The sequence below is a fragment of the Vicugna pacos genome, chromosome 6 (assembly GCF_048564905.1).
Source record: "Vicugna pacos chromosome 6, VicPac4, whole genome shotgun sequence".
Lineage (NCBI taxonomy): Eukaryota > Metazoa > Chordata > Mammalia > Artiodactyla > Camelidae > Vicugna > Vicugna pacos.
In genome coordinates this window covers 42,044,417-42,056,844 of record NC_132992.1, presented here as the reverse complement: position 1 = coordinate 42,056,844, position 12,428 = coordinate 42,044,417, and the positions used below count along the sequence as shown (strand labels likewise).

The following is a 12,428-nucleotide window of genomic DNA, read 5'->3' as shown; positions in this document are numbered from 1 at the left end:
TGAAATTCTTCTAACCACATCTGTGTCTTTACACCTTCTAGAGTCAGTCCCAGGAGGGAGAGCCCAACCGGCTAAGCATGGGTCCCGTGTGTGTGTATCTTAGTTACAGGTCTGGGACCAGGGTGAGGTGACTAAGGCACTTGCTTTGGGTACAAAATTTAAAGGGGCACCAAACAACTCAGTTAATCAAGATAAATAGTATGTTAGTGCAATATTTTTAAAAATTAAAATTGAGGCAAAAAAATCCATGAACAAAATATTAAAATTTAAAGAAAGACAGGCTGACAACAGTGCCATGCCAAACTGTTCTGGTGCCCAAGGCAAAAGGGAAAATCAATAATACTGATCCTGTCTTTCTTCAAAATTTTGATATTTTGTCCATCATGGATTTTTTGCATTAATTGTGATTCTTAAAAATACACTAAAATATTTTTTTAATTACTGAGGTTCTTTTGCCTCCCCTTAAATGTTGCAGCTGAGGTGAGTGCCTCATTCTCCTCACCCCGGCCCCAAGCCTGCCCCTAGTTGCCAGGGAGTGACAAGGACCTTCTGGAGCCATCTGATTTCCCCCGCAGGAGGCCTGGCTTGGAAACAGGAAGTGAGTGTGGATGTTCCTTTTGCCTGGAACACTCACCTATCCTGCCTCCCTCCTCTTTTTGATCTTTAGGTATCAGTTTAGATATTACTTCTTCATTGCTGGTTTAAATATTCCTTCTTGTGCTCCTGAAGCACCTGTACTTAAGCTTATCAAAATACTTGTCACGAAATACTTATCAGTGTTTTACAATTTGTTTACGTCCTCCCCCAGACTACAATCTTAGATGACCCAGATTTCAGGCCATTCATCCCTGCATCACGCTAATACCTAACAGGATGCCTGGCACATATTAGGCCCTCAATAAATATTTGCTGAATGAGTGGTGTGGAAACCATGTCATAGGGGAGTAACTAAAATTAAAGTGTTGATTGTGGAAAAGAACAGACTCAAGGAAATCTAAGTACCTGTCCTCAGCTATCTGAATGGTTATCATGAGGAAGAAGGCTAAGAGAGTCTTCTGTCCACTCCCCTTCTCCTGGAGGGGATTCATTACACTTCTATCACAACTGGCTCATGACGGCATTAAACTCTTCATTAAGTTTGGGATTTTTTTGGAGGAGGAGGGTGGTAGTACATATGCTGGAGAGGATCTCGTACCTCTGAGCACACTGAATCAGAGCGGTGAAGAAGCAGTATATGTGTTATTCTCCTTCAACCTGAGAATCATGGGACCAGTTTTTCTTGTCTCCTAGAGCTTTGCAGGAGAGACCTAGAACCCATTGCTAAATCTTATTCTAGGGATGGGTTCTGGCTCTGTATGACAATTTTTAGCCTTTAGAGCTGTTCATAAACAGAATGAGCAGATGTGAAATGGTGACTGTACCATAACAGCAAATCTTGCAGCTCCTCATTGGGATGCTACAGAGCGAACCTGGCAGAAAGTGGAGTGGGACTGAGGGTGTAGTGTTGAACAGTGAGCCTCAAAAAGACATAACCATGTCCCCACAACTGAAATCTGTGAATGAAACCTTATTTGGGAAAATAATCTTTTCAGCTGTAATCAAGTTATAGATCTCTGAGATGAGAACATCCTGGATTAGCCAGGTGAGTCCTACCGCAAATGACCTTGTAAGAGACAGAAAGAGAGAAGCCAGGAGACACAGAGAAGGCAGCCGTGTAAAGATGGAGGCCGGGGGAGTTTGGACCAATAGACTTGTAAGTCTTCTCAATCTAAGAATCTTTGTTTCTAGTCATTTCCTGCCTAGTGGAAAAATAAAAAGTAACAGAGTCCATGTGGAAAGCTACCACTTAGGAAAGTTTTTCTGCAATGTTTCCAGAAACTATTTCCAGAAACTGATACCTCTACTCTCTAGGCAACAGAGAAGAGGAGACATATTCTGATACACACGAGTAGGCATACAGAAATTCACCAATAAATTAACCGGTGACCTTATAAAGTTCACAGTACCAGCCTCTCTAACAAACACATGAAGCTGTGTCTAACATGCAGGGTGCCATTAGATGTGGACTCCATCCAAAAGTCATGGTCACTTAGGGAACGGTAGCTAATCCAAATTATGCAGGTATGTTATGAGCCAAAGTATGCTCTTCTCAGTGGCCACAAAACATTTTTCAAGACTCCAGTGTCTAAACACTGTCAAACGAAGGTTACTAGCTTTCATAAATGTTTTATATCCCTTTGTAGAAAAAAGCCTCCACAGGCCCACCTCACTCTACTATTAACTTGCTATTAATTTACAGCATGGGCTTAGAAAAATCTGGGGATACCTTATACGCTTTTAAAGAAAATGCAAATACTCCAAAATAATGATGTTTCAATCTCACACCTTTTCTTTTTCTGGTTGTTAATTAAAAAGGGGTATAGTACAACTAAAACAAAAGAATACACCTTGACTGTATGGCACCAAGTACTGTTCTTTACATCTTTGAATTATTTTACTTTATTTTTTAGGGTTTTTTTGTGTGTGGGGGTAGGTCTATTTATTTAATTATTTAATGGAGGTGCTGGGGACTGAACCCAGGACTTCATACATGCTAAGCACACGCTCTACCACTTGAACTATCCCTACACCAGCAAATTATTTTTATAAGACAAAGCACTTGAAATAAAAAGGAATCTTTTTCTCCTTCCATTAAAGTTTTATTTGCTGGTCACAAATCATTTTATTAAACAGCCTAGTGTGTGAAGGAGTTGGGTTGCACACAGATATAAGTGGTAGATCCAAGCCCAAATACCTCTGTTCTGTGCTCTTAAGCTGTTTGTCACCCTGTCTCCCAAGTTATCATTCTGTTGGTGTTAATAAACTACTTTGTGCTTCTTCACTAGTTTCTACATTCATTCAGTTGTTCAAAATATTTAATACAAGTGTACTACGTGTGAATGTGTTGGACTACAAAGGTGAAAAACACACTGAGAACTGTAAGGAGCAGAGTGAAAAGTGGCGAACCAAAAACACATACATAAACAATGATAACATAAGGTAAGGAGGGCCAAGTGCTACAAGAAAGGCAGAGACAGAATATTATGGGAATTGCAAGGAGGGAGGAACTACTTTTAGCTTGAAATAAGAGTAAAGTGATGGAATCAGGGACAATTTTTTGAGCTATCCCTACGCGGTATCTCAGAGTCAGCTCAATAGAAGAGGTGAGCGATGGAGTAGCGATGATGGTAACATCCAGTATTAACTGAGCATTTACAATGCAGGCAACCCACAATTAACATGCATTTTTATTTAATTCTCACTAAAATCCAGCGGGTGGGTATTTATCCTCCTTCTATGGATGAAGTAATCAGAGAGGTGTGGGGTCACTCAGTTAATAAATGATGGCTCACGGGTGGAGCACACAATGCCCAAGTGTACGCCATGGGTGATAAAAGGGATGCATCAAGCTATTGATCTAGAAAGGAAGAATTTTATTTGTTTTTAGTCTGGGGAGTAGAGAAGAGAAGGTAGTGGAAAAAACAGGGTTGGGATAGGAATTCACATTCTGGAACTAGAGCAGCTGGTTTGTCTTTGTCAATTCCAGGATTCTTAACTAAGGGATGACTTTGCTCCCATGACAACTGGCAACGTCTAGAGACATATTTGGTTTTCACAACTGAGGAAGGGAAAGTATCTAATTGGGTGGAGGCCAGGGATCCTACAATGAACAACATAACCCCACAATGAAGAATTAGCTGGCCTAAAAATGTCAGTAGTGCCAAGCTTAAGAATCCATGGGCTATTCTATCTGGTCTCAATACTCCTGGTTGAGGTAGAAGCAGGCATGTTATACTTCCGAGAGTGAGTCAGAATGAAGATGAAAGGGTAAGTGGATGAGAAGAATTCAGCAGAGAAAAAGAAGAAACCCTGTAGCTTGAAGCCGGCCAATTAGAATGAGACACAGAAGGAAAGAGAGAAAGAGAGAAAAAAGAGAGAATCAGAGACAAAAAAAGAGAAGGGGCAGGGAGAGAGAGAGATGAAGAACCATTCTTTTTACAGTTTCTGACACGTGGAAAGAATTAAGAACAGAGTATACAAAAGGAAAAGCAAATGAAAGCCTGTCTCAAAATTAAAAGTAGAAATGGGGGATCAAGAGTATTTTCCTGAAGGAGGCTGGATGTAACAAAGTTGGAGTTACACAGTTCTACTGAAGGCACAGTGACATGCATGTGCACAGACTACTTTTAACACCAAGTAAATATAGCAACTTACAGTAAGTACTTTGGTGAGGTTTGTGGGAATAAAAAAACAAAAACAGAAACAAAACAAAAAAACAAGGAGTTAAGATAGACTAAGAATATCTGTGATATAAGTATTGTAAAGTATTTTAAAAATTTGTTGTTTTAGTACTAATGTAACAGTTCTGTCATTTATATTTTAACAATAGGTACATGAAAGATGCTCAACATTGCTAACCATCAAGGAAATGCAAATCAAAATTGCAATGAGGTATCACCTCACACTTGTCAGAATGGCCATCATCAAAAAGAACAGAAAAAACAAATATTGGTGAGGATGTGGACGAAAGAGAATCCCTGTATACTGTTGGTGGGAATGTAAATTGTTGCAGCCACTGCGGAAAACAGCATGGAGATTTCTCAAAAAATTAAAAATAGAACTACCATGTGACCAGCAATTCCACTCCTGGGTATATATCTGAAACAAGTAAAAACACTAATCTGAAAAGATACATGCACACCAATGTTCACAGCAGAATTGTTTACAATTGCCAAAGTACAGAAGCAACCTAAATGCCCATCAACAGATGAATGGGTAAAGAAATGCAGTATATATACACAATGGAATACTACTCAGCCATAAAAGAGAATGAAATTCTGCCACGTGCAGCAACATGGATGAACTTGGAGGGCATTTTACTAAATGAAATAAGTCAGACAAAGACAAACACTATATGATATCACTTACATGTGGAATCTAGAAACTACAACAAACTAGTGAATAAAATGACAAAGATGCAGAGTTACAGATATAGAGAACAAACTAGTGGTTACCAGTGGGGAGAGGGAAGGGGGGAGGGACAATGTAGTGGTAGGAGTGGAAAGGGGGGTTATTATGGGATTGTATGAAATTATGTGTGTGAAACTTGTGAAAACTGTAAAGCACTATAGAATTTAGAGAATCTTTCATTCAATTAAAAAAAAAGAATAAGTGAGTTTAAAATGTAATCATTTACCTCTAAATTGCTTTATCTAACCTGGCTTTCTGGACTAAGATGGCCGAGGTTCATGTGCTTTATTAAAAAGAATGAATTTAGGAAAAGGCAAGATTTTCTAAACAAAAAAAGCAAAGAAAAAAATAGATTTGGCCACTTAAAAACTCAAAACTTCTGTTATGCTGAAGATCATAAACAACATTAAAAGGCAAGCTGGGAAAATATTTGCAACAACTGCAATAAGGGTCAATAAACTTACTTTATAAGAATGCATACAAACAAAATAAATACTAAGCCAAACAGAAAAAAGCATAAACATAGAAACTTATAGAAATGACATGAATTCACAGAAGAAATCAAAACTCTTAACAAACATATAAAAAATGGCAGCCTCATTATTTATTTTAAAAATGCACATGAAAACAAGACCCCCTAGATTCAATGCAATCCTTATCAAAATCTCAGCTGGCTTCTTTGTAGAAATTGACAAGATGATCCTAAAAAGTTACATGGAAATTCAAGGGACTCAGAATAGGCAAAAGAATCTTGAAAAAGAAAAACAAAGCTGGAGGACTCACATTTTCCAATTTAAGACTGTATAGTAGTACCTGCATAAGGATAAACACATAGATCAACGAAACAGAATGGAGTACAAACCTTCACATTTATGGTCAATTGATTTTTAACAAGGTTCGAAGATAATTTAATTGGGGAAAGAATAGCCTTTTCAACAAATTATTGCCAGACAAAGGGATATCTATATGCTAAAGAATGAAGTTAGACCCGTACCTTACACCATATTCAAAAATTAACTCAGATCAAAGATCTAAATGTGAGAGTTACAACTATAAAACTCTTGGAAAACAAAAGGCATAAATCTTTGCAACCTTGGATTAGGCAATGGCTTCTTAAGTTATGAAAACAAAAGCAAATATAATAAAAGAAAAAATGAGATAAATGGGACATGAGCAACATTAAAAACTTCTGTGCTACAAAGGACATCATTAAGAAAGTAAAAACCATAGTACAGGAGAAAAATTTTGCAAATCATGTATCTGATAAAAGTGCAGTTTCCAAAATATATTGAAAGCTCTTACAACTCAAGAATAAAATTAACCCAATTTTAAAATGGGCAAAAGATCTGAATAGCCATTTCTTCAAAGAAGATAATGTAAATGATAATAAGCATATTAAAAGATGATCGACATCATTACCCATCAAGGCAAACCGAAACTGCAGGGAGTTACCCTTTACACCCACTAAGATAACTAAGACAGATAATAACAAGTGTATGTGAGGATCTGGAGAAATTAGAACCCTTATATTCTGCTGGTGGGAATGTAAAATAGTGTGGCCACTTTGGACAACAGTCAGGCAGTTCCTCAAATGGTTAAACCAAGAGTTACCATATGAATTAGCAATTTCATTTCTAGGTATATACCTAAGAGGAACAAAAATACATGTCTACACAAAAATTTATATACATGTTCATAGTGGCATTATTCATAATGCTCCAAAAGTAGAAACAATAAAATTGATGAATGGATAAACAAAATGTGGTATTATCCATACAATGGAATGTTATTTAGTGATAAAAAGAAATCTAGTACTGATACATGCTACAACATGGATGAACCTTGAAAACATTGTGCTAATTAAAAGAAGCCAATTGTGACCATTTCACAATGTATACAAGTGTCAAATCATTATGTTGTACACCTAAAACTAATATGGTGTTATATGTCAATTATACTTCAATTTAAAAAAAAAGAACAAGAAGTCAGATATTGCATGATTCCAGATATGACTTGATCGGAACAGGTATATTTCAGGAAAGGTATATTTGACAATGTATCAAGAACATTAAAATGTTTATAGCTTTTGACTCGGAAATCTGAACATATTATATGATAGATTTACATACAAACTATTCTTCACAATGTAATTTTTAATGCTAAAAATATGGGAACAACCTAAATACTGAATAATAGGAAAATGGTGATGTAAATCATAGTTTCCAAAACACATTTAATTCTATAGAAATTTTCACCAGATGAGAGAAAAATAACAACAAAACTTTCCTTCCCTCTCTCTCAATATATAGATTTAGATTTAAAGTAAACTGAATGAAACCAAAAAAAGATTGTTTTTTATTTTTTCTTTGAAACGTTCTTATTTGCCAGATTTAAAAAAATCAACATATATAAAAAAAAGCTTTTAAATTTATCAGTAACATCAAGGTTTGGTTTATATCACCTGATCTAAATAAATCTAAGGATCAGATACTATTTCTCAAAGGTTGAGAGTCTGAAGACAAAAAATTAACCTGAGATTCCACCTCTGTTCAGTTCCTTTCAAGAAAACGCTAAAGCCCTTAGAAATACCACAGCACCCTCTTTTGGAAGAAATGCATTGTTTGTTCTTCACGGGGAGCCTGTTGGAATCATCAGCTTTTTACAGCTGAGAGTCTTTAAAGATCATTAAACCTGGTCTCCTCATTTTATAAACAAGGAAATTGGGGTTCAAAAAGAAGAGACTACCCAAAGTCATAAAGGGCAGAGCAGCAGAGTTGGGAACAGAGCTCCACATCAGATCCTAACCAAAGCTGCTTTTTTCTGATCCTCCCATTCTTTATTCAATAAATATTTTAAAGATAAAAAATAATACCCCTCCAATCTTTAGAAAATATGAAGGCCTATACCCGATAGGCACTCTAGGCACCCAGCCATTGAAAAGTATTATTTTGGAGAGACACACCCATTCTTGCCTGCTGCTTGATACGAATCAGAGTAAGAATTTATAAAACCTCACAACTTCTGCGTTTGTCTATTATTAATACTTCCTTCTTCTAAAAAGCAGCAACAGGAGATGACAGAGAAAAATCACCTTGCTTAATTCTAGAAAATAATATCTTAATGAGAATAGACTGAATACAGTTTGGAGCTTCTGAGAAAATCTGTTACTATATAACTGACCTACTGTACTGGGATATTATTCTGGAGTTAAGTCCTACAATTTCATTATTCAGGCTGGCTAATGAAAGGCTATTCATAAAAGGAAAGGAAAAGTACATGACTCTTTTCCAAAAATATAAAATAATACAGGTACTGCCATTTTAGCTTTTATCATTTTCATACTCCTAGGTCTGAGTAGTTCCCTGCTCCCCTGACAGACAACATTCTTTGAAAGAACAGCCTGTTTTCCTCTTATTTGAAACATGATTGACAAAAAGAAACAAATGAACATTTTGACAAGTGATGAATAACGTAAAGAATAATGTATAGCCTTTATCATAAGCAGCACTGACAGCCTTTAAGAATACTGAGCAGACACACTAGAGGTATGATGCACTTCTAGCTGACAGTTTTTCGTCTATTGACGAATCTGTAAAGATAATCATTCTTTTGGTGAATATTTACTGAGCAGCCATGATCTGCAAGGCAAGGTTTTAAGTGCTGGGAATATACCAGTGAACCAAAGGGGCAAGGTCCCTGTTCTCATGGAACTTACATTCTTGGGAGGTGGAAAACTGTTAGTAAACAAACAAACAAAAATAAATGAACAAGGTGATTGCAAAGTATGAATAAAACAATTATCTAAGAAAAACTTTAAAAATAATCTTTCCAGTGTTATACACCCACTAAAAAATGTTCATCGGTTCCACTGTGGCATCCGAGACAATGCTATATATATATATATATATATATATATATATATATATATATATATATATATATACCATTGCCCATGAAGATGCAATAAGATGTGGGCACAAAGCCTACAGTGAATTGCTTTGCTAAAGAAAACTGGAAGAGGTGAATTGTTTTGGTCTTTTTATCAGAAGCTCAGTAAATACTTTATTTTATCAGTAGGCATATCTTAGTCTTCCAGGTATCTAAATTAATCTATTTATCCAATATCTAAATTGGGTGACATTTCTGATATTTCTAGCTAGTCACATGTGTTGATTTTCAAGATAATTAATACTTATCAACATGAGCCTCTTCTTGCAAAATTCTGCCACTGTCAGAACACTGGGTGTTCTTTCCACTCCTGCTGACTTGCCCATCTACGTCTTCTCTATGGGCTAATCAAGACTCGTAACTATAGGCTAAAAGTTAAAAATAAAAACCACCCAGATGTATCTGAAATCAGACATTATTTTATATGACCTGTGGCTTTTGCTCATCTACTCTCTAAACGAAATATACCAATTGAAAGCAGAGAATGAGACAAAGCATCTTCATGACCCAAATTAAATAAACATTTTGTTAGTGGAAAAAGGAAGGATACAGATGTCTTTTGACAAATAACCAACGGAGACTCAACTTACACTTTATAAAAAGGAACATTTGTCTAGTTATTCAGCCAAAGGTCTTTTTTCTAGTCAGTAAAAACTTCACTTCATAACACCTAACTGACGTCTTTTCTTTCATTTGTGTATGTGTGTGCACGCACGCATACAGTTGTGTGAGTTTTAATCAGCACCACAATCAGGATACAGAACAGTTTCACCATGAACTAATTTTTAATTTTTATAACTGTGCTCATTAATGTTTTAACACTAACATGTATTTTTATTTTTATAACTGAAATTTAAAGATTTTATCTGTTTTAGAAAGAGCGCTCTAGCAAAAATGGGAAAAGATAAACTGGTGGAGTATGAAACTACATGGAAGGCAGCAGAAAAGTAACAAAATACACTCACTATTTCTATAGGGAATGTAATTCAACTCTGAGTGTAGATGAGAAATGATTAAAAGAGAGGAATAAAAAAACCCCTAAGAAGTTTCTGAAAAGAGAATGAAGAATCAAAATGACCTCAACACGAAAGGGTCTAATTAGGGCTTGTGGTGATGAATACCACTACTTCTTTTGCATTCATGGGAAATCTGACTGCTAAGTCAGTATATTCAGACATTGGAAATTTCTGAGGAGGAATACACTCCTTAAGGGTGAAGGTCTAGAGCTGCACTGTCGAATATGGTAGCTCCTTTTTACTAATGAGCACTTGAAATAGAACTAATTAGAATTGAGATGTACTGGATTTCTACGAAAATTACTACTGAAAGAGAATATAACATATTTCATTAATAATTATTAAAATATTAATTATATGTTGAAATGATAACATATTGGATGTCTTGAGTTAAATAACTATTTAAAGTTATTTCACCAAACAGGTGAACTTTTGACTTTTTAAATGTAGTTACTAGGAGATTTAAGGTAACATATTTCCATCGGACAGTGCTGAACTAGAATGTCACTCTAGAATGTCCCTGGTCTACTCTGTGAAAACCATGGCATATAGACTGACAGCACTGTAATAAGGCCTGAGATATGGGTAGAGTCCTGAATGAGTCAGTCAGAAGAAGCGGTCATGCCTACTCACTCAAGTTCAGTAACTTTTGGTAGAAGTAAAAATACTGATTAGAAGAGAATAGGTATAAATATAGTATCTGCAATCTACTTTGAAATGCATGAGAAATCACATGAATTTATGAATGAAGAGACAGACAGAAACCTAGATACCTAATGAAGAAAGTACAGTAAAATGTTACATCTTAATGTAGAATCCAGATGAGTGAATAGATGTTCACAGCAAAATTCTTTAAACTTTCCTGTGTTTTTTAAATTTTTCATAATAAAATGTTGAAATCTAGATACCTAATGAAGAAAGTATAGTAAAATGTTAATCATATTAACGTAGTTAATGTTAATGTAGAATCAAGGAGATGAGTGTACAGATGTTCACCGTAAAATTCTTTAAACTTTGCTGTGTTTTTTAAATTTTTCATAATAAAATGTTGGAAAAAGGAAGCTAACAGAAAGGTTGCAGCAGCATGGAATAGAATAAGGACAGAGCTGAGGGGTTAGGAGGCCTGTTACAGATACTCTCACCGGTAAAATGTTGTATACTTTGTGTATCTTCGTAGGTGGAGAACAGAACAATGAACTATTAATGTATTCATAGTAATACTGGAGGAGATACTTTTTTCTGATGACTATAGTTGTTAACTTTAAAATTTTGATTTCTGCCTTTAGGAAGTAAAGCTTTTATTAAAGTAGGATTTATAAGGTCTTTTATGTTCGAGAACTTTCTTTTGAGAGTAGAGAGTTAAAGAAACTGGGCAAAAACATCTCAGCCTTTATCTCATGTATTGATTGATATAACATGCCCCAAAGGCTCTGGGTGTCCTTAGGTAAATGGCCTGACAGTACACACTTGTTTAGCATATTAGGACCTCACCCCTAAGGAAAAAAATGAAAGAAACATAATCACCTTGAGAAAAGAAATTAAAAAAGAGAGGCCTCCATGTGACACTCATCAGGAAACTTTAGGGGTTAAAAATCAACATACTGAATGCAGTAAATTCGTGTTAGAATTTCAACATTGCTAAATGACAAACAAGTGGCAAAGGCAGACTCAGAAGGAACCTGAGATGCTTTCTTATGACCTAGCCTCAGAAGTTGCACATTGTCTTCACGTCGTATTCTTGATTCACTGTGGGAAGGGTCTCTACAAGACTGAGAGTATCTGGAGGCAAAGATGATTGGGGACCATCCTGGGGCCTGGCAACCATATGGGATTAATTCTGCTTCCTGCAACCACAAAAATCCAGTTGGTGTACCTGATTAAGTTGAAAAAGTACAGGCTGCTTTCACATATCCTTAAGAACAATTCTGAGACACAGAATTTAACTTTCCATCTCTACAGGGGAAAAATCTTCTAAATTATGCATCTTAAAATAGAAACAGAATGGACCCTGACAAACAATCCAGTTTAGTTCCATGGCCTGAGGAACATAAAAACTTAAGGCTCCCACTTTTGAAAGGAGAGGACTGAGGCCCAGAGAAGCTCACTGTCTTACTTTCCGTCATCCAGTCAATAAACATTGATGGGGGTGGGGAGCGGTTTTCCTCCCATCTGATATAACTGATATATGATGGCATGGCTGATCTATTCACTTATGATGAAGAAGAGATGGATTTCAGGTTAGGGGTAAACACTTAAGAGTTACAAAGGTTTTAAACTTGAAGCTGACTGGTTGGGCTATGAAGTTATACAAATGTGCCTTACCTTACTGGAGACCTGGCCAGTACCTGCATCAGAGGTCCCAACCAGTCAACAGTGAGCTCCTGACAGGCTCAGGTTTCATGTTTCCCACTGTCTTAACCCTGACTGTAAAGCTCGCCGCCTTCTCACTGGAGG

The 12,428-nt window shown here is 36.2% G+C and overlaps 1 protein-coding gene and 1 long non-coding RNA gene across 5 annotated transcripts in view; one reads left to right on the top strand and one right to left on the bottom strand.

The window, feature by feature from the left end:
• Positions 1-12,428, bottom strand: part of PRORP (protein only RNase P catalytic subunit) — a 109,680-nt gene that overhangs the window by 37,289 nt on the left and 59,963 nt on the right. The gene's annotated exons all lie outside the window — the stretch shown is intronic.
• Positions 3,657-4,671, top strand: LOC140697116 (uncharacterized). The gene is made up of 2 exons (XR_012073938.1): positions 3,657-3,867; positions 4,430-4,671. It is a non-coding gene; the product is annotated as an uncharacterized lncRNA (long non-coding RNA).